Source organism: Arvicanthis niloticus, unplaced genomic scaffold (genome assembly GCF_011762505.2).
Source record: "Arvicanthis niloticus isolate mArvNil1 unplaced genomic scaffold, mArvNil1.pat.X pat_scaffold_595_arrow_ctg1, whole genome shotgun sequence".
In the NCBI taxonomy this organism is placed as follows: Eukaryota; Metazoa; Chordata; class Mammalia; order Rodentia; family Muridae; genus Arvicanthis; species Arvicanthis niloticus.
Genome location: NW_023046216.1, coordinates 19652 through 44192, shown reverse-complemented (window position 1 = coordinate 44192; position 24541 = coordinate 19652). Strand labels below are relative to the sequence as shown.

At 34.6% G+C, this 24541-nt stretch overlaps 1 pseudogene; it reads left to right on the top strand.

Moving 5' to 3' along the window:
• LOC117702231 (von Willebrand factor D and EGF domain-containing protein-like) overlaps positions 1–24541 on the top strand; it is a 58395-nt pseudogene that overhangs the window by 18133 nt on the left and 15721 nt on the right.

Below are 24541 nucleotides of genomic sequence, written 5' to 3'. Positions count from 1 at the left end.
TTATTGAAGAATATTACAAATGTACATAATCACTTGTGCTTGGCCACCTACTTATTTTTATATTAAGTCATTTATTATAACTAAGAGTATTTACTGTGTTGTATGTTTATAAAATTACAAAACAATCTATGAGGTTTATGTAAAATGACTAAGCTAATTCACTATATTTATTTTAATACTAATTAACTTTAATTAAAGAGAAGAATGCCAGTTTTCAAAATCGATTTTTTTCTACCATGAAATCCTTTATAATTGTTTCTGGAATTAAGTAAAATGTCCAAGTAATGAGAAGGGTATCAAAATGATATTGATTTTACTGTCTGCATAGGAATAGTTAAGCTTAGTCACGCTGTTCTGGGGGCCTTGTCATGCTAAGACATCCTTAAGAAGAGAGACAACTCATCGTCTAGTAAAAACTTTCTTCATGATACCTGACAGGTGTTTTAAACATAGTGTGATAGCTGTCAGTAAGATTATTCCTGAGTGACATCGTGATAAATCCTCCACTATAAATAGCACTTCACACGTTTTGATGAGTATTGAAAAGTTGTCAGGACTAATCAGTTATGCAGAAATCTTTCATAGTTTGGAGATTTAGAAGTCTCCTCAGTGAGGAGTCCTCAAGAAAGCAGAGTGGTGATGTACTTAATCTGTCTTCTTTCAGTGAGATTACTTATAAAATATGCAGGTGACAAGCCTTGTTCTACGTGCTGAAGGTAAGGCAGTGAATGAAGTCAAGAACGTTCGTTGCCATGGTGCTGAGCTTTGGATAGGAGAAGAGATAGAGACACACGATTCACACCAATAATAGTAGTACTAGAAGTAAAACAGTGTGGAAGAAAATTAAGATAGAAAATAAGAGAAGGAACTAGAGTTCACGATTTTATTAACAGAGACTGGTTACTGAAAGCCAGTAAGTAATACCCACGTTGGAAAATGCTTTCTCTAATGAAGACAACCAAGGGCCTGTGCACTCAGCAAACATATTCTCCTTTAAGAGTGAAGCCTGCTGGGTGGGTAAAGAGACAGACAGAGATGTGGGAAAGAGTTGAACTGTTTGTGGCCACTTTGAATCATTCACAGACACATATCACAGACACATATCTTCAGACCCATAAATGTGCTGAAAATACAAATTCCTTATTCTGAGAGCATATACATTGCCTGCTGATGCATGCATTAAAGAACTTTGTAATATTACAGTTATATCGTTATAATATTGTATCCTTATTCTTAATGTAGTTGACCTTTGTTCATACCAGAGTATATGACAACTTCAAGACTGGAACATTTGTGCTTTATAAGAGTATGTCACGTGATTTTGAAGTTCATGTACGTCAGCGGGACTGTGGGAGCCTTCACTATCCTGTGGCATGTAACTGCGGCTTTGTTGCAAAAGAAGAAGGTGACATCGTTACTTTTGATATGTGTAGTGGCCAGTTACACCAATCTCCACCATATTTATTCGTAAAGAGCCAAGAGTCATCATCAAGCAATATCAGAATAACTGAATCTTATTTAGGAAGAAAAATCACGGTATGTGAACGGAAGTAAAAAATTTAACATTAGAAGAAATTTTGCTTTTCGTAATTTTGGATGAACTTCTATTCATCCCTATAAATTAGGCACTATTATATTTTGATATTAGTTTGCTAAAGAAATTAGCACTTAGAAAATAATGAATAAATATAATCAAAATACATTATATTCATGTGTGAGAATGTAAAAAAGAAAGAAAATTGCTTTAGATTCACTCAGATATTTGACAAAAGCTTATATTTTAACCTATTATTCAAAATGGAACATATCCTTACATCTAAATTGTTCCTTCAAAACATTTTAATATTACAGTTTTATGGATTATTCATAAAACTATTTGACAATGTCTAATGAATGTATATTAAGTAAAATGACAAACATCAATATTCAGGAATAACTAACAGTTTTTAAGTGAATACAGTCTGCTACTACTTCAGGAAGAAGCATGGAAGCTAAATGAAAAAAGATTAAAAATTAGGCAAAAGGCCCCACATTATATTTTACAAATATTTTTATTATTAATATTTTTGAAAATATTATTTCATATCAGTAAGCAAAATATTTATATCTTAAGGTCATGTTCACCTTTTCATCTTTTAAAAAGGAAATTCATGGTAAATATGTTCAAATATTTAAATAATTTTTAGTATGTTATGGTTTTATAACATTTACTGAATAGTAATGTACAAACAAAACATTATCTGAATTCTGTCACCCAAAGCCATAATATGAATCAAAATCTTTTATAAAACAATAAATATAAAACATTTATAGATTGGATACATATGTATATATGTTATATATAGAATTAGTAGACAACTGTAAGTGTGAATAACATCAGAAGGCACAAGGTGTTTTGCCACATGACTGCTATCCCAACACTTTAGAAGCCAAGGCAAGAAGGAGAATGGTGAGCATAAGACAAGCCTGGTTTCCATAACAAGACATAAAAAACAATACATAAAATACATAAAAAACAAGACATAAAATACATAAATAACATACATAAATAACATACATAAAAAAACAAGACATAAAAAACAAAAAATTAAGCAAAAACAAAAAGACAATTCACAGGGGAATAACACTGAAAACTATGTCCAAGTGTACAAATAATTGACAAAATATTGAAATACCTCATCAGTAATCAAATAAATAAAAAGCAATACCTTTCCTATAATATTGCCAAAAATAAAACTAATGGAAAAGATAATCTTTCTAGGGGATTCTAAATGTCACTTCAGCAAAAGTTTTAACTGGAAGTTTGTTCTAATGAAATAATTAAGGATGTGGGCAACACCAGTGATGTCCCTTGCATCTCCCCCTGTAAGGGGGAAAGTTATAAGTTGCCATAGGAGAGTTTAATAAAAGGTAAATAAAATTAAATACATAGTAGAAGACATTATGGTCAAGAAAATGAATGGGCATTTGTTGATTGCTAGGCAGAAATACAAAATGCAGACTTTGAAATAATTTTAACTAGCTTAATGACTAGGAATGTAAGGTTTTTATACATTAAAAAAATCCCCATAATGAGTACACATCATTTTTTTTTAAATCAGGAGACAAAAAGGATTATATTTAAACTGAAAACAAACACTAGTGATGTGTCTTTGGTGCTTTTAGGAAAAGTCTTTTTTTTTTTTTTTTTTTTTTTCCAGTTATACGTCCAGATGATTTGCTTCAGGACATTATTGGGACCGGGGCAGTGAGTGGCTCATTGTCAGATGGCACAGGCCATTAAGGTCATGTAATTTCTGCTTGCTCTGTTGCCACTTTCCAAGCAACTAAAATAACTTGCCTATTGATTCTATTTGTCTACCGGCAATAAAAATATAGTGATTAGCTTCAAGGACTTGTATTCCTTCCAAATTATGTTTATTGGTGTGCAATTCTATACTGCATTACTTCTATCAGAATGTGACTTTGTTAACATTGCCATCACTAGTTTTAACTGCTTCAATCTTATAAAATATAAAATTTTAGTTATTAATGAAGTCAAGAACCATTGGTTTCAGTAAATAGTTGAAATGACAGTTAAGAGGACTGGCTTCTCTTTCAGGGGTTCAGTTCCGAGCACCCATGTGGTAGGTCACAACTGTCTGTAACAATCTCAGAGATCTGACTCCCTATTTTGGCCTCTGCAGGAACCAGGCACACAAATGGTGAACAGACATACACACTGGCCAAACATCCATGCACATAAAATTAAAAATTAAAAGATCTGAAATCATAACCAAATTTCAAGTCAGTATAAAGTGAAAAGGGATTTTTTTTGAAATACAATTTTAAATGAAAGTTTTCATGCAAAAAAATAAGTATTTTATTCTTTGTATGCATAGAAAAATAACTTTCTTATATCTTGCATGGCATCCTTTTCTTAACCCAATGAATTCAGCATCTTGTATCTCAGTGTGGGCTTGTCTGCTTTCAGATTTGGTTTTCCTCTGGAGCCTTCATCCGTGCTGACCTCAGTGAGTGGGGTATGAGTATAACACTCAGAATCTCTAGTTTAGACTACAGAAGCACATTGGGGCTTTGTGGCACCTTCGATGAAAACCCAGAAAATGATTTCCATGACAAGAATGGGATGAAAATTGATCACGTCGTCAACAGTTATATTGCTTTTATCAGTGAATGGAGGTGAGAATTAAGCTATTATTCAGTTGTTTTTTGTGTTACTATGAAGCTTAAGCAATGGGTATTCAATGCTCTGCCATTTCACAATAGATTAGTGGAAAAATGTTCTTGTTCAAATAACTATCCTATCTTTCATCTGGAAGGCTTTTACCAGGAAGAAGCATGTTTGACAAAATACCAGCTTCCCCACAGTTTCCTGCAAAACCATCCTACTGCAGCTGCTGGTTGGGTACCACCATGCACCATCTGCCTTCTCACCATCTGGACAGCAGATCTCACTTAGAAATGGCTCCCAGCTGTAAAGACATCAAACACATCCAATTCTCTTCCTTGATTCCAGACCTAGATATTACCTCTGAATATATCAATTCAGAAGTTCTTGTTGGAAAAATAAACCCTCATGTACCTAGGGAAGAAAATAATTTGAATTTCTTACTACAGGAAAATACCCACCCAAACCTACCTAAACTGGACTTAAATTTACAGCATTCTGGGAATAAGACACAAAATCCTCCTACGTATTCGAGTAATGAGAGGCATACACAGGACCAGGAAATGAGGAAGAATCTACAAACACAGATGGAAACAACAAAAATTGAAGGACTCTCTTCCCGTATTTACTTTCCAGAGTCTTGGACAAGGCAACCTGGAAGAGTTTTCTTATTTTTTCCCTGAGGACCACACTGAGGACAGGCAACAGGAGTCTGTCCCCTCGTGGCCCACAGCATCGGCCTCACTGAAGTCAGTGTATTGGCAATCTGTCAGCAGACTTTAGCCAACTCCAGCATTGGAAGGCTCTGTCTTCCCTTTCTTGGCAGGACACTAAACCATGCTATGGAAATGTGTGTGAAGGATGTTCTGCTAAAGGACGACGGGAGCTGGGCAGAGGCAGGAGTGGCCTTGTTAGAAAATGAATGCGAGAGACGTATTTTAGAAGCAGGAAAGCACAACATAGAAGAACACAGGAAGTCAATAGAAGGCATTCTAGAAGTGTTAAAATGTCCCAATTTATGCAGTGGACATGGACAGTGTACGGACTGGGGTTGTGCATGTTTTTCAGGCTACAGTTCCCATGATTGCAGTCATTCATATGGTATGCAAATGCTCTGAAACATTGATATTGGGGATGGCATGTGATTATGGACATGTCCTTAGTGTTTATTAAGTCTGCAGTGAGAGATATATTAGATTTCCTCCAAATGTTTCATCTTACTGAAATGTCAAAGCTAAATTCTGCGTAACTGCCTTGCCTGTCTGGTACCATACCACTTGATGGCTCTCTTTGTGGCAGCTCTTGATCCTTTCCATCTGATTTCATCTCTATTGTTACTCCTTGGAAAGGCCCGCCACCCAGACACAAAGCCTTTGCACACAAATGGTACCTCTGTCTTCAGAGTAACCTTTTGCCTAGATCTCATATCCAGTTTATTTTAAGCACTACTTTATGTATTTTACATTTACATATGTTAATTACAGTAATTTTCTTAAATTGTTTTTAAGCCTATTTTTGACAGCCCTTTTGTCTGAGTATTAACTTAAAAAATGTCCTAGTAGTTTATCTCACAGAACCTCATATTTTTTAATCTTCTGTGACATAATTAATATAAAATTTTTGCACATAACTGAAAACATATCTTTCTACATTTTATGCTTTTTCACTTTTAAAACAATCTTTGTCATCCTATGGTAAAATTTAAGTTATATAAAGGTTTCATTTGTTTTATTCCTATGCCTTGGATAATGACACTACACACAAATACATCAGTAAATAGACACATGCAACAAACGTGACATAATAAACTAATAGAAATTATTGTGAGATGTTTGAGAATCCTAAGGTCAGAGGCTTATGATTTTTTCTCAAGGTTAACTGGTAAGTTCTCTTAGACTTTGACAGGACTAGAGCAGAGAAATACTGTTCACAGGGATACATCTATTTTAACAAGCAGATCTCACCGATGCAGGTAAGATGTGTTCACCAAAGCCACAACCAGAATAAGAGCCATAGGAAATTCAGTTAGCTATGAGTTCTAAGAGAGATATTTCCTGTCAGTGATTAATACACTCACACTTATCCTTATGGGATAACAAAAAATATAGACAAAACTGTAATAGAGTATAAACTATACTCCAATATGTGTGTGATATACAAAGATATATATATATCTTACATTTGATAAAAATTTTTCGTAGTACTGAAATGATTTTTGAAATGTGAATATTACACTGTTAAGTAAAATATCTTATTGCAGAAACATATTTTACCATTTTTACAGAAACATTTAATTCATCTGTTTGCCACAAACTGGTATGGCAAAACCAAGATGTAATTTTAGGTATAATTTATTAACATCTGCTCTTAATTAATAACAAACATTACTGAAACATTAGAAAAATGTGTTTTTAAGTGTTATCAGTTATGACAATGCTTTTGTTTTGATGGTTAGCATTATGTATTAAAACAAAACATTATTAAATGTTTAATTAGTTAATTACTATAAATAATGTTTTGAGTGCATTTTGAAATGTTGTTTGAACTATAATTTAGACACTAAAAATAATTTTTCTGTAATTCACAAGGCAGGTGATGTTTATTTAATTTTTTTTCTAAAGACATAGCTCCTGAAATTACTGCACTTGAGAACGCTGGATTCTGTGATATTCAGAAGCAGAACTGTGTCACAGTGAAAGTTTTTGGTCAAGGCTTCAAAGAGTCATTGTCCATCAAGTGTGAAGTTACTAAACTGGAGGTATGATAAACACAGGCTTTGGGTGCCGTGTTTAAAATGATTGAGTTCGTGCCATTTTTCAGGTTAACTTTGTCTATCAGAGAGCAACATGATCTCAGGCTGTTCAACCCACTGAGAGTTACAGGAAAATGGCCACACTGCTTCACTGTATAAGCTGCCCTCTGATTGTTACTAAGTATTTTATGTCATTTTTATTGAGGTGTTGGGCCATGGTTTTTAGTCATGATTAATAAAAGCTAAAAGAACGTCAAGCTTGTTAGATAGAAGCATCTATCTTTCTTGAGCTGTAAATCACAATGAATGGCAATGGTTTTCAGCCAAGATAATCTGACAGGGAGTGTAGGTGATGGAGATGCCTGAATATGCCCTTCCAAAGCACAAACGGGATAACTGTGCTCATAGATCACACCTCCTTTGCTCTGACTCTGAAATAGGCCATCCCTCCCCATCAGTTATTCGTCTCTCAAGATTATTAAAGCAGAAGAGCCATTCAGCTTGAATGAGAGCACATTTAAATATGCATTATTTTGTGAATTATGCAATTTTTCTTTTCTTTATTCAAGCAAAAAAAATAGTATAAGGACATGTTTTTTAATTTAGATGCTCATTTGGACAAGTTGAAAAATTAAAACATGTTTTTGCATTCTTACTTTATCTCTAAGTCAATGAAGTGTGAATCTGGTACTGAGACTTTGCTGAAGAAAATAATTTTGGAAATATTTTCCTTGTGTAATTATACACAAGTATGTTCATTGAATCATGTTATACTTAAGATCTCAATATCATAAGAGAGAGGTATGTGGCTTTGGCAAATTTGTTAATATTAGATCATTCTACTAGTAAATGATTGAACAGAAGTTTGCAAATTTGTATTTTCTTAGAAAGTACATCTTGGACTTACTTTTAGATCTATCTAATGTGTTGTGATTTACTTCTCTCCCTTCCAAACATTTGACTCAGAATTTTAGAAATCCCTAAATACAATGCTTAATTGTAAAAGAAAAGAACGGCATTTAGTTGCCAAATCCCAAGATGTCCTATATAGCAAATATTTATGTTATATTGAAGTTGAATCAGTCTCTGCTATCCCTATTTCTTTAAAAATGTACATATATTTTTCCATATATATATGATTTAGTATTGCTTGTATGTATATTTTTTATAAGGCTGTGCACTTGCTATTAGAAAAACAACTTATCTGGGCATAAACTTAAAATCTAAACACAAAACATGTCCAATGTGGATTTTAAGGCTTTCTTAACTCACTCTTCATTAAGCATAATTTAACACAATTTTCAAATCATGCAATGCAAGTCTTTTTAGGATTTGCAGAAAGCAAATTTACTTAGCGTCTTTCTAGTCTACCATGTTCAATACATTGATAGCAATATCTCTGATTCTAATAAAATGGCAAAGGGTTCACTCTATTCTCCTCTTCTTATTTGTTTCTCTTTTCTTCACAAGTGAAAAACAGTTCTCATCATTTCCAATGTATAAATCTATTTTGTTATCATTTGCATATACATATATTTTCAGATACTTTACCCTCTACCTTGAAAATTAAATTTATAAAATGATATAATGATAGAACAGCAAATGGTGTTTTTAATATGATTGATTTACACTATTTTTGATTTCCTATTCATTGCAGTTATGTATTTCATTGAAATATAATTAGTTGAAATGTTTCTGTTTCTTTTTGAGTTTCCTATACTTTCTAGTTGATTTATAATAAAATTATTTAAAGAGTATCTGGAATATTATCATAATTCTAAAATTTTGATTTGTATGAAAGGTATTTACAGAGAATTGTTTATATCTTCTCTTCTATATCATCCATCTCTTCCATTATCTCTTTTATTCTCCTGAGTAATGAGTTCTCATTATCCCATATTTTTTATAGTATTCTTTCCATATACTGACATATGTGTCTATGATCATTATTTTCTAGTTAATCCTCATTATATTTCTTTTGTAGAAGGACACACATACATATCTTCTATATTCTATAAAGAACAGACTATCACAGCTTACTTAATAGTAGTTCTTTTCTAGTATTACAGTAACACTCATAAAGAAGTCTTGGTCTAGAAATCAAGCTACCCACTCATTTCTTATTCTTTCCTCTAAAAGTCAAGTCCAGCTTTTAAGCTCCTGATCCATAGTTATTAAATCCAGAAAATAATCATGTAGGCAGAGGGCTCTTTCTGACCTAGATCCTTTTGTGGTTAAATTAAACATGCCTCCCATCTTCATTCTGCTCTACCATAGATCATAATGTTTTGTGCTTCCTTCATTTTCAAATGATGGTTTCCCCAGCCATGTTGAATTTCCCTCTCTCTGTTTCAGTTTTTAGCATCCAAACAGAAACACCCTTTATCCCCCAAGAAGAAAACATATGACCCCCTCTTCTGAAGCCTTCCTTGACTAGATTTGATTTGGGGCTTCCTCTATATTATATCTTATTTCAATCTCAGTTATCGCAGCAAAGTTATATACTCCATATATTTTCTGTTACTTTTTGCCTCAGCAGAATACCAGTAGCTAGTATGTGTATGTGCACAGGGCTTGACTACTTGGGATTGGATGGGCATGGTTTAATACAGGATACATGTATGAAATTCTCAATGATTAAAATATTTCAACTAAAACGAATATCCTCAACATATAATAGACACTCACAAAATGTTGAATGTAAAGAACATAGAATCATAATTTTTGTCACTTTGGGTTAACCTTTTCAGAGAGGGCTTGAACTCATATCTAAAGGACCAGTCATTAGCCGCAGTCTGATTTCACAGAGAAAAAGAAGATATCAAACATGCCTTAAACATAGCTATCATGACAATCTTGTCATGATATTTTTTGTCATTTCTTCTCAGTTAGAAAAACTGACAGATCTGCTATAGCAGAGTGCTCCTCCATAACTATAGTTACCTGCACAACTGCAAGGTGTCAATCAGAAAGTCTTCAAAATGAAGTTACACTTTATTCCACATAAACTGGAGTGATGTCTCTGTCCTTGTCCTTCCCTTCTAACCTTCAGTGCTGAGGCACGATCAAGTTGTATGACCAATGCTGTTTGAAAACCATTGTGCAATCAAAATGCGTTTTTGTATGTTTGACTATACACATGAATTCATATATCAACCAATGTGCCCTTGTAGTTTTTTAATATAGTTGTCAGTACTCAGAAAATCATTCTGCCCTTTTCTTTTCACACACTAGGTCATTTTACAACACTACTAACTAGTATGCAAAGTATAGCTTAAGCATGCCATTCTATTGGCACTGAGTAGGGTAACGGGCTAGAATTCTACTCAGATGACACAAACTAGCTTAAGTAAAACGACACATTTTACGGAGGATAGTATATTTTTTATAAAATCAAAAAGATGAAGTTGAGTTCTCGTGGGAGAAAATCTTTTACTTACTTGGCACTTGGACACCATGAAAAATTAGTATGTGTCCAATTATACATGTGCATATCTGTTTTAGTCCCATTATTCTTTGTACACTTCAATTTTATATTTAACTTTATTGAAAAAAACATGCCCACCACTTTATAGTTTTATGTTTTGAAATATAGCCCATTATGAGTAGTCTGACCCCAATTCCTCTGGCATACAGTTACAAATGTTCAAATAGTTGAATCATTGACCCATCTTAGTTGTTTTTCTGGACCAGTCGAGGGTCAGATAGCAGCAGGAAAGCCCAGCGGCTGCCAACATACTGGAAAGGTTTTCCAGGGAGGTGAAAGTGGGGCGTGGGGGCAGAAGCTTTTACATAGAAAACCCATTTACCATGTGACAAGTATGTACTCCATTGCTTTCCTCTTGCTCTGAAATACATTCTGTGGTGAGTATATATGACAACTTTTTTGGATTGAATCTGTCAATAATGTATGCTTTGGGAGAAGGGTTGATTTTGTCTTTTAATTATCAAACCACGGTGTATACTTTTCTATTATTTTGAATAAAATTTACTTTCAATGTATTTTTCTAATTATATATCTGATTTATGTGATATGTATTTTAAAACTTCTACATTGACTATATATAATTTAGTAATTATAAAATGTACAAAAGTGCTTCCACAATTTAGAAACAGTCAACTGACTTTTCATTACTCCTTCAGTATAATGGCAGTAATTGGGTGCTGGAGCAAGTATCTACACACAGGCAATCTTTCAAAATAGCAGAGTGATTGTCTGTCAGCTGTTCCCAGATGGCCAGTATTCTGATACCATGGATTTAACAGCAGAGAAACCCTTAGCAAAGTTGCAAATAAAGGTAACAAATAAAAGATATCATCCTATGCATAAATAAAATTTTATAGTGAATTGATTAGACAACATTTAGAAAAAATAATCTTACTTTAAAACTATATCTCATAGGTATCTAATGGTGGTTATGCATTCAGTAATCCCAAGATAATGATCATATATGACGGTGCTTGTCAAGTTTGTGGTCCCTATGAAAATGATTCGTGCACTATGAAGGTATGTATTTTTATGTTCTCATAGAACACAATACATATATCCACTTGTCTTTTGCATAATTTTGTGCTTTTCGCAAACTAATGCTGAAATGACATGGATGCTAGTCTAGTTAAAATTAATGAACTCCCTGTAACTCTTGTTGACTGAATAAGGACAGTGTTTCTTCTTTTAATGTCTTAAAGTGGCAAAATGTTTCTCCCTGAAACTTTGAAGGAGGAGCTATGTTAAAGCAGCAAATATCTGTAGTTCTAGCATTTAAGAGGTTGAGGCAGGAGGACCAGAAGTATGAAGTTATCCCATCCTGGATAACAGCCTGGGCTACGTGAGACCTTGCCCCTCTTCTCTATACTCCTCCCAAAAGAATCAGAAAAGGGATTTCTCATTCAATTATTCACTCAAGAAGTCCTACATACATATTTTTTCAGTAAAATTTGTCTTTGTGGTTAACTAGCTCTTGTTGTACCAAATGATTTGTATTCAAAAAGTATTTATAATATGTGTCTAATGCTTTTATTGTTTTTGTCTGTTTTCTGGTTGTATTTTTCCTTTGGTTATCTAGAACGCTTCCTACATGGAAACTGATGACTTGATAAACACCATGGACTTAATATCAGCCAACCCTTCAAACAAAAGAACATAAAACTAGTGTACACACCTAAGAAAACAATGTGTATACTTTTCTTCTTGAAATAAGCATTAAGAATATGTCAAGAAGAAATGTTAGTTGCTGCAAACTTATTTGGATTTCATTTTATCTGGAATATTTTGTCTTTGCCTATTTAAAAATATTTTCAATGATGTTTTCAAAGCTGTCTTGTCCTCTCAGGCTAATGTTTCGTAGAGCACTCTAAGTGCTGGCAAAGGAGTTGTTTTGAGCAACTCCTGAGCAGAAATGGTAAACAAATGTGAGTCTTTTGAAGAAGTTACTCCGCTGCTTTCTCCATGAGGCAGCCTTGCCTTCACGGGAGCCTTTTAACTATATATTATAAGGTGGAGTGATTAAGACGCGAGGCTGGGCTGGTGGTAGAATTTAAAGGACAGAGTAGGCTACAAAGGGAAAAAGTCAGCTACAAATTGACATCATTCTTTCAACTGTACAGGAAAATGCCATTTTTATTAATAAAGCACTTCCAGGTGGAGCTGGCATTGGGGCTGTATTTCCTGTTACTCATAAGCTATGCTGTAGTACATTTTCTTATTCTTCCAAATTAATCAGTTTTATTGCTTTTTAATTCTATGAATAATATGTTTTCAAAGATGTACTTGTGCTGAGTTTATGAAAACTATCTCCAAATACAAATATATATGCTGCTGTTTTTCTGTTTCTAGTTTCTATGTATTAAGCATAGGATATCTTATTGATTTTTTTAATTCCACTAGGATAATGTTTGTATTATTGATTATCTCTGCTATACTGATGGGTATAAAAATCCTACCAGCTCTTGTTTGATTTGTAGACCTCAAACTTCAAATTCTACTTGGTCATTTTTAGATGGTAAGTTCTTTTTTATTAATTCAATTATTTCTTATACAGAAGTCTTAAAGTGATTTTAAGCCATAATTGATATTAATGTATTTCAGTTAGATGAACAATGTATTAATTTAGAATCACTCATTACTTCATAAATTCCTTTGCTTTAAGAAATCAAGAGACAGGAGTATGTTTTTATATGTGGTCTTGAACACCAAATAACACTTTTGTTAATAATAGGCTTCATATGTGTTTATAATCAAGCAATTTCATAGCTCTCTTAACTTGTGATTATACTGTCCATGGTGATACAATGATAAAACTAATTAATTATATAGATCTTAGAACTTACTCTAATATGAAGTGATATAGTACTATATGTACTTGATATCACCATACTTTAATAGGTTATAAGATATTAATTTTAATAGTTAATCATGAAATAATATTTGAATAATTCATAGAAGAATGAAATGAAAACCTGGAATTCAGATATACACAATTTCCTATATCTAACTTTATTTTGTTCAGTTTTATGGAAAAAAAATCAGCTAGTTCAGCTCCAATGGACATGAATCTGTCTTTTGATATTTAAGACACTTAGACTCCGTACTCTATAAAGTGCCTTTCAACACCCTTCTTCTGTGATTATATAAATATGTGTACAGATAAATTCAGAATCCACTCTTCTGTCCAAATGTACCACAAATAGTGGTCACATGACATAACGTCTTCACTTTCTGAGCCTATGGTAATTTCATGTGTATATCCGAGTTCTTTCCTTCTGTGTTATTAGCTACATGGAATAGGAAGTAAGATGCAGCAAGACATGACTCTTGGGCCAGGCAGTAGTGGTGCACGCCTTTAATCCCAGCACTTGAGAGGCAGAGGTAGGTGGATTTCTGAGTTTGCGGTCAGCCTGGTATACTGAGTGAGTTCCAGGACAGTCAGGGCTATACAGAGAAACCCTGACTGTCCTGGAACTCACCAAAAAATAAATAAAAATAAATAAGTAAAGGGCTGGAGATGGCTCAGTGGTTAAGAGCACTGACTGCTCTGCCAGAGGTCCTGAGTTCAATCCCAGCAATCATATGGTGGCTCATAAGCATCTGTAATGTGATTCAATGCACTCTTCTAGAATGTGTCTGAAGATAGCTGCAGTGTGTACTCATATAAATAAAAAAAAATAAATTTTTAAAGACATGACTCTTGGAACCTATATAACTTTATCTATAATTAATATCACTTTATGTTTACATGTTATTATTTATGCAAATTCCATTACTTTCTTAGATATTTTATTTTCATATTTACTGCCTAGTAACAAGATCTACAAAACATTAACCAAACCCAATGAAAATTTAAGGGAAAATTGCAAGAGTGATAAAGAAAATGGAGACTACCTTCCAACTTGGAGTCTTTCTTGTTTGGTTGGTTGTTTCTTTGTTTGTTTGAGACCGGGTTTCTCTATGTAGCCTAGAACTCACTCTGTAGAACAGGCTTGAACTCAGAGATCTACCTGCCTCTGCCATATGAATGCTAGGATTAAAGATGTGTCACCACCGTCTGCTGAGTCTTTCTTTTAATGACTATGGGATGTCTGATTTGTGAATATCTATCATGTTCAGTGGTATGAATACTCTTATAAAATAGGCCTCATATGAAGGATAAGGGAACTAAAATCAATAATGAAGCAGCTTTTAAAATTATACAGGGACATATTGTGAGCTGGACCTGGGGTCTCCTTGACACCAGTGCATCATGTGTGCAGATAATGCCCTTGTAGTCTCAATGCCATAGTATAGTTGAATGTCTTATTTGTGTTTATCTAGCAAACTAGGAAAGTAAATATATTAAAATTTAAAACAGTATAAAGTATATTTTAGAATTTATTCTGAATATAAAGAAAACATTAACATTATTTCTGACACAGCTTCACTATGGGATACATGAGCTTGGACACTGGAAAGAGCTCAAAGGAGTGTGAGTTTGGTCTCACTGTTCACTTCCAAGTGTCATAAATGGGGAAGTAGGCGGAGTGAAAGACACATTAGGATTTGGATGAGGAGTGTAATCATAGAAAGTAATGGGAGATGCAGAGGGGGAAAATGAGGCTGAGAAAGCACACACTGATAGAATAACAGAGTCCAAGATACCCAGGATGCCCAAGCAGTGGAATGGTCAACATAAAGTTATTTAAGACCAAAGAGGAGTGCCTCCAACCTACAGAGTACAAACTGTCTGCATATAGTATGCAGTGTCTAAAATGTTTATAGACTTGCCTCACAAAACTCACCCTGAACCTGACAGTTACTTTTACATTTACACAGAATGGAATGCCATTCATGAAAGAAGAGAAAATAGCAGCTAATAGAACTTTAAGCAGAATTAAGTCCTTATTAGTCATTTGTCCCTGTGGGAACTATTAGGATTATGCTTCTTTCTTTTCTACACAGGTACAAGGTTAAACACTTTCTCTGTTACAGATAACCAGCCCCTGTGATTCAAGCACTGCAAGACAAATTACAGGCATTTTATGGTGAAGAGTTTGAATACCAGTTCGTAGCCTGGGATCCAGAAGGCTCTGAGATACATTTTACACTGGACTCAGGTCCTGATGGAGCAAGTGTTTCCTCTGAAGGACTTCTAACATGGAAAACAGAGTCACAGACTCCTCAGAGATTCACTGTCCATCTTAAGGATGAATGTGAGGCTGAAACTACAGTCACAGTGGAGGTCATAGTTATAATTACATAAATGTCACTGGATCTTTTACAAATACAGCTAGTTTATTTTTAATCTGAGCACAAGACATAGTCTTAATGTTAAGGAGCATCGGAGACATTAAACTTTGCGTGTTTGTTTTAAATGTTGCTTATAATAGCATAGCACCTTAGGGACACTCTTAATAAGCCCTGAAGCATGGATCTAAATTGATACCTGACATCATGCTCTGTACTTGCAGTCAAGGATGAGTCTGTCACTCATTTCCACTCCCAAGGAAGTCCTGACTAAAATAAGATTGATACCTATATCATTTTCCTTCAAATGAGAGTCTTGAATGTTGAATTAGAAACCACAAATACAGAAAGAAGGCATGAAAGAAATAACTGATAATTTTTCTATTGATATATGCAGCATGTTTGTCACAGGGCTTAAATTCTTATAAACTCCTTGTGATGGGTTTGAAGTTTTGTGTGTACATTTTCACAAAGACACATGTAATGAAAGGTAACTGTGTTTGACCACATTAGCCTAGCAAGTGACATTATTGTCTGCTTTTAAACTACAATAACATGGGTGGCTGACTGCCTTCCACACTACTGATTTTGTTTCCTAATGCTCTGTTTGCATTTAGAAACTGATGATTCTATCCAGGGGGTATGGTGTTACTTACCTAAAAAATATGTCCCTGGGAAGATGAGGAAGGAGGAATATAAGTTCAAGGCCACTCTGAACTATTATTGAATCTATTTTTAAAATTATAAAATAAACAAATTGTTCTACTCAGAACATTTTTAAAAAGTATTCCACGTAGCAGCTATATTTTAGCTTCACTCTTGAGAGGGGACATAATTTTTTAAACAAGAATTTTGCAGAAAAACATGACTTGATTATCCATGTCCATAAGCCCTCATGCTTATCTTGATTTCATGGAGTGACAACAAAATAGTTTTTTATTCAAAATAACATATTCAGTACTTTTCTTTTGTAGGTGACTGTGAAGTCTTGTGACTGTTTGAACGGTGGGTCATGTGTGTCTGATAGAAAATTCCCTCCAGGAAGTGGAGCCTACCTTTGTGACTGCTTGCCTGGTTTTTATGGTGATCTTTGTGAGGCTGAAGCCAGTGAGTGCGGTCAAACCCTTGTGGCCTTGGCAAATGCATTAATGGCTTTCACAGTTACTCCTGTGACTGTCCTCCTGAGCTCACAGGTCAGTTTGGGTTCCTCAGGAACTAAAAGAAAACGTGAATGAATTAGAGAGAAAATTTCCTTGGAATATTCTTTTGGGAAACCATGCAAATCTATGTTCTTAATATTTTAAACCATATTTTTTAAAGTCGAGCAAAAAGTACCATAGACATAAACACTGCATATATCCTCTGATAATTTTTCAAACACTTCAGTACTTTTGCTTTCATATATTCTTTTGATTTTGTCCATTTATGATTCTGACAGCAATCTAGGAAACTCAATTGCATGTTTATAGGCATTTCTACATTTTTTGTCAAGTAAAAGTACATTTCAGCATATTGATATTGAAACATAGATCAGGAACCCTGTGGAAGAGGAGACAGAAGGAGCGCCACAGTCAGAGAGGGTGGAGAATACCAGGAGAACAAGGCTCTCTAAATTAACTAAGGAAATCTTGTGTCAACTGAACTGAATAAATCATTCTTAACATTAGTGAGAAACATTCTAAACAACCATTCAAAAATTTGAGTTTTTAAAGAAAAGTATAAATTTTATGATTATATTTTATAATTATGTATCATATACTCATATATTAATCGACTTGTTTCTTGAGACATATCTTGTTGTGTTACTTATCCTGACCAACTGAAAGTCTTCTTAACTCACCTTCCCTGGTGATAAGACTACTCACCATATTTATAGAAAAAATAGATTTACATGTGTGAAGAGTTGTGTTTACTATTAAAAGAAGTCTAAATGATTTTATATTCGACTGTATAGTAGTTTTTAAATAAATAGTAATATATTTTCTCAGTGGAGATGTGGAAGTGCTAAATAAAGGAGCAGGAGAACCTGCCAGGCAGGAACATGCTTGTAATCCAGAACTCAAGAGGCAGCAGGATGACACATTTTAGTTTAACCTGAGCTACATAACTAGTACCAGAAAAGTATAAGTAAGTGAACAATGGAATGTTAGACATTAAATAATTTGCATTATTGCTCTCTTTCCTATAGGCAAAAACTGTGAGAAGGATGTAGATGAATGTGAATCTGGCCTTGTTTCCCAGGTGTGGAGTGCATCAATGTCTTTGGTTCCTATCATTGTGGTCCATGTCCAGAAGGGTTTCATGGTGATGGGAACACGTGTCATGGTAATAGCCCTTGTTTGCTGCTATGTTTTTCAACTTCAGGTCATTCAACAGCATTTTCTTGCACTCACATGCTTCTTCAGTATATATGCATTGTGCTACATGTAGAACTAGTTGCACAGGACACAGAAGTGTATCTTATATGTCCTCACATTTAATTAGCATGTGTTAGCAAGAGATGTGATTAGTAGCTCCATGGTGCCAAAAACATGTTTTGTATATTTTGAATGAGGGGCAGACAAGAGGCACCATTCCTACCAGGAAGGATAATAGAGGACCTGAAAAGAGGCATGAATTGAGTAAGAAGAGAGAAGTGGGGACTGAGAAGACTATCTATATGAAGGTCAAGAGAAGAGGACTGAGTGAAAGATGAACTCTTATGGATATTTTACCCAAGGAGAGAAATTTTAGAGGAAGGGGGACACAAGAAACTGAAGAACATCAATATTTTAAAAGTGATTTCCAGAAGACATTAAGGAACTATGTATGTGTTATAGTTAAGTGAATAAAGATCCTCTTTTTATGAAATATTTACCGATCACCCAATCTTTATACCATGGTGGGCTTATATGTTGAGATAACAAGTAAGAAAGCCTGTGAAACCTCCTATATTGTTTTCCATAAGACTAAAGTAATTGGGAAAGACAAGAATTGTATTTTCTTTTCTTTCCCTCTTCAATCTTAAATCTTATATTACAGAAAAACATTGGAAAAATCATTTTTCCTAATTCTGGAGTGTGTAAATTCAAGAGCAAGAGTGTAGGTTAGCTGTCTTCAGGAATATGTCTTCTTGCCCATCAGGCAATAGTGCCTACAGGCCTTTCTTCTATGTGTGCTTTCCAGGTACCCCTGCCTCTTCTTAGGACAATTATCTGCTTATAAAAGACATGCACTTTCTCACCTTATGCAACCAGAATCCCCTTTACAAAGGTCCTCTCTCCAAACACAGCCATGGTTAGGATTCACAGATTTCACAGATGAGTTTTCAGGCAATTCAATTCATTCATAAATTCATTCAAAATCAAAGGATTTGTGGGAAAAAAAAAACCTTGACTTTGGTTGAATTCCAACAGTTAAGTCCAAGAGACTAGTAAATCTCAGATTATGACTCATCAGATTTTGTTTGTGTTAGTTGAACTGTGATATGTTTGATTTACAGTTGAAACAGACTTTTTTATTATTTTATTATGAAGAAGAGGATGGTAAAACTGGCAAAAACATAAAACTCATATTAGGCCAATAGATGAAAATGTCCCCAATACTTCATGATCTTGGATCAAGTCTAACACAGAAAAGTTTCCAATTGTTTTTCCTACAACTAACGAGTTGTACCTCAGTTATTTTTACTTTTAGAAAGATAACCTGAGGGTTATATAAGGTAACTTGAAATACATTTTTCACGTGCTAATTTTCTGAGTGCTCAGGTACATATTACAGAAAAGTGAGCAAAGTGAACTTCAGGGAAGCTTATTAGTAGATATTCCATAACTTTCAAAACTGTTAACTTTCTGTGTTATCTTGTGTATCCAAGTATGTTACACGTTCATTGAAGGCTGGAACACTATGATGACTTTTTTATTACTATATGGTTCTTACATAAATGTTCTAAACCACACATAAGTGAATGAGTTACTTGATGCCAAACATGGATAGGGTAGAACATTAATAAACATTTTGATGAACGTTTCTCCTTATTTCTTTGCTCTCTAGATTTGAGCTTTCAACCACCATCAAAGGAGCCTTTACTGAATTCAAGCTTTACTCGAAGTCCTGCGACAACAACTTTAATGAGTTTTTTAAACTCAATAGGTACATCTCACTTGCCAATAAAAACAGTTACAACTCAAATGGATAATACAAAGAGGGGTGTTTCTCATCAGACACCAGCTTATGAGTATATGGATCATGTTCTCAGTTCAGACCTTACTGTTGATGAGCTTGAAGTTCCAACACACAACGGTAGTCTTTTAAGCATCAACCCTAACAGTTCTTTGGGCCAGGTAGATCTGGTCTGGAGCACTATTCAACAGAAACAGAGGGGCATAATGCTCAAATTAGCAAACCTTTCCAAAATTTCTCTGGTCAAGAGTTTACATTGACTACTAAAGCAGCAATCACTATTTTGCCAGAAAAGATTGGATCAACCAAAGTATCAAACTGCACAGAATCATCTTGTTTCCTGGGTGTTTCCTGTGTGCCAACCACAGGTGGTTACTTCAAGTGTGGACGCTGCCCCTTTGGGTATTACGGAGACGGTATCACTTGCAGAGGTACTGTGAGAATTTTTCACATACATACATAATGAAATCTAACTCACTTTCATTTAAGTAACTAGGAAGTTGTACTTCTTCGATTGCTGATTTCTATTCACTCTGCTTAGTTTAAAACATTTTGGGAAAAGTGGGTTTTCTGAACTACTTTTTAAAATTACTATTAAAATATGATTACTACATAGGTATTAGCAAAACAGTTATACCTGCTTTATTCTAAGTCCTATAGTAACATTCTGTTTTAACTATCATATAATCTATAATAACCTCACATTTTGAGTGCAATTTTCCGATTGTGTGGATGACAGAGCAGGTCTTTGTGAGTCTAGTTATCCAGTGTCAAGCAGCTAAAGAGGTAAGACACACTTTCGAATACAAACCTGATCAGTATTGTGGCCCAGATTCTTGTCAGTCCACAATGGAATGTAACAGTTCAAATTACTAATTCTGACATACTTGCTTATTTTCATAAACTGGGATTTTTCTGTGTTGCCGCCAACACTTTTGACATTCAAACAATTTCTGTCATTTCAATTTTACAAGCATTGTTTATATGTTTGCTCTGTACAGTCATTGTTTTTGTTTAATACAAATACAAATTTTGGCTTTGGCCATGAAGAAATTGTTTCTTAGGTGTTTTGCTACTGCTTCTACTATTGCTATGTTAAGATTAACTGCATCTTTCATGGTTAACAAATAGAGCAAAGCTATCTCATATATTATGGTTATATGAAAAGTGTTAAAGGCCCCGTAGAATATGTCAAGTAACTCAAGGTGCTCAAGGGAATCTAATCCCATTAGCTATTGGCTCCCTGGAACCTTGCTTTTTGGTTGAGCATCACTGTCCGTTCATCGATATTTAGCTGTCCATCTGAAACTCCATTGCACTCTGCAACACAAGTGTATGGCTGGCTGCTTTCTCTACCCAAGCTAGGGTTATCAGAGTAATTGCCATAAAAGGGACTTCTTCTTAGTCTAGTAATTATTTATATTAATCATTCTAACCGTGAAACCATTATAAAGAAAAGAATTATGGGTAAATGTAGTAGCTATGCTTTAATATGTCATTAAAATGTTCACATTAGAAAACTTCAGACTAGGGATTGGAGTTCAGTAATCAACATGGTGACTCACAGCCATTATAACTCCAGTTTCAGGAGATTCTATGCCCTCTGTTGTGCTCCAGGAACACGCATGTTGCCCAACATCCACAAATAAAAATTTGAAACCAAAAAAAAAAAAAAAAAAAAGAAAGAAAGAAAGAAAGAAAGAAAGAAGAAAAAAAGAAAAGAAAAAAGAAAGAGAGAGAGAGAGAGAGAGAGAGAGAGAGAGAGAGAGAGAGAGAGAGAAAGTAATTTGGCTGGGCTGTGGTAGTTCATGCCTTTAATGCCAGCATTTGGAAGGGAGGTGGATCTCTTTAAGTTTGAGGCCAACCTGATCCAAGTTCCAGGATTGTCAAGGCTACATAAAGAAAGCTCCCAGGGTCTAAACCACCAGCCTGGGAGCACATAGGGAGGGACCCATGGCTCCAGCTGTATATGTAGGGGAGGATGGCCTTGTCTGGCATAGGTGTGAGAAGAGATCCTTGGTCCCATGAAGGCTGAACACCCAGTGTGAGGGAATTCGAGGGTGGTGAGGTAGAAGATGGGGTGGGGGGGCACATCCTCATAGAAGCAAGAGGAGGAAGGATAGGATAGGGGGTTCCTGGTGGGAAATGGGGTAAGAGGATAACATCTAAAATGTAAATAAAATATCCAATAAAAAATAAATGTGAAAAAAAGAAACCTTGTCTTGAAGAAAGAGAGACAGAGACAAAGACAGAGAGACTCTTTAAATTGACAGGTAGCACACACATATACACACATGCTACAAGTCAGCCATTCTTCCTTTTTTTTTGCAGCATTTTGTAGACACTCCTGTGGAAGACACAGGGAATGTGTTGCCCCAAACATATGCAAATGTAAACCAGGTTATACTGGTTCCAACTGCCAAACTGGTAGGTACCTGATTCATTAGCTTGTATAATAAATTTTATTTTATAATCAATGTTTCTAAGCCACGGGCTTTATTTTTATGTAGCCATCTGTCATCCTGTTTGCAAAAAGCATGGGAAATGCATTAAGCCTAACATCTGTGAATGTCCTTCGGGCATGGTGGAGCGACCTGCGATGAAGGTGAGAATTCGTCCACAGTCTCAAATCCAGAACTAAGTACAGTGTTATTTCCTTGGAAATATTTTTTTTGAAGGATGGTTGTCTTGCTGTGTTCTTGTTAATGAGTACTCATCAGTGCTCGAATAAAGCTCACAGTTTGAAAAATATTCATAATTCTTTTTAGAGGGATTTTTGTTTTTAATTTGACAGAATTATTAACTGTACAGGTGTTTTGTCTGGATGCCATGTGTATACAACGTCTCCAGAACAAGTGCTGCATTCCTTGGAAAGACATTTACAGAAGGTTGTGAACTGCCATGGGTTCAGTGGAGTATCTGGAACCTGGTTTATCTAGAAAGCAGTCAGTGTCTTTTAACCATTGAGCCATTTCTCCAGCCCTTAACTTTAGACTTTTAAACACTCAAACTTCAGAAGTCATAGATCCAAAGAGTAGTTGTTTCTCTTCCAAAATCTTTGCTTTTTGAGATTTAGGCATTTGAAGAAAATACTTATTTAAATGACTTGTGTATTAATTGCGAATCTCAAAGTTTTAAGACAGTAAGAAGAAACATAAAAGATGACCCTAAAAATACATCTGTTGTTATTTATATACACACTGCATGGTTTAGAATGAATTATTAAGTAGGGAATCTACAGAATAGAATTGATAAAAGGAGGTGGGTGCTTTTAAAAAATTAATTTGCCGGGCAGTGGTGGCGCATGCCTTTAATTCTAGCACTTGGGAGGCAGAAGCAGGCAGATTTCTGAGTTCGAGGCCAGCCTGGTCTACAGAGTGAGTTCCAGGATAGCCAGGGCTACACAGAGAAACCTTGTCTCGAAAAACAAACAAACAAAAATTAATTTGCTATTTTTAAAACAGTTTTTGAGACTGAATTCTAGTAGGTGATATATATAATTGTGAATGATCTCTTAGAACGCTGGTAAATGCTTTAATGACAAAGAAAACTACAAAGGGACAAAATAATTTTGGAACTAGCCTAAGTCTTCAAAACTAATAGCAAATGAAAATAACTATAGAGTATATAAATCTATTTTTGAACAGAAATTCATAAGTCCAAGTTCACACTTTAGAAGCCGAAGATCAGGTATTTGTATCCAATTAATCAAAGTCCTCATAAATCATTCACACATCAGCATTGTGTTTTGTAATTTTCACGTATAACCCAAAACATGGTGCTGATTACTAAGCTTCGGAATTGTAAATTCACATAGTAGATCCCCACAGAAGAGTAACTACACAGTAAAGGGAACTAAGTTTAGCCTAAATTGTTCTTATAATGGAGTGCTTTATTGCAGGCAAGCTTTAGACATGCATATATACTGATTATTGAAATCTGACTTAATACTATCTGTGTCTGCAGAACATTGTAGTCCTCCTTGCCAACATGGGGGCACGTGCTCGTCTGGCAATCGATGCACTTGTGCATATGGCTTTGTAGGACCCAGGTGTGAAACATGTAAGTAAAGCTCTTTTACAATCTGCTATAATAAGCATCTTCCTCCGTGAGTTGATAGCTTTTGTGCTAAATAAAAGAAGCCCATCCCTAAATAACATGGATGCACTAAAGGAGCCAGGGGCTCCCAGAATGGAGGTAAAGATGTTTAGATGGGTGTGGCTGTAATCCTGGTATTTGGGAGGCTGACAGTCATGAGTTGAGGGGTAGTCTGAGCTGTACATAGTGAAAACGTGTCTCAAGAAAAAATAAAGAGGTTTGCTATTAATAGGTTCTAATAGTTACTAATTACTAATAATTTCTAATTATATTCTAATAATATTATTAGAATATCTAATAATATTATTAACTAATAATATTCTAATAGCTACTAGTTACTAATAATTTCTTTGAAATAAGTGGAAATCAGACATATTAATTTGCTTTTAAGTTTATATTAATTTATCTCTGATTATGTTCACCAGTTACTAATAATTTTCCTAAATAACTAATTCTTGTTTGGTGCTAATAGTTTTCTAATTCCTCCATCTTTATCAGCAACAAAATAGCTGAACATAAGAACCTGAGTTCATATGAATGAATTATCCTGGTCTTTCTTTATGGTCAAATCAATTACTAAAAAGTATTTGACAGTTACAATCTAAATTTGTCTTTCTCTTGTCCTTGTTCTGTGATCTTA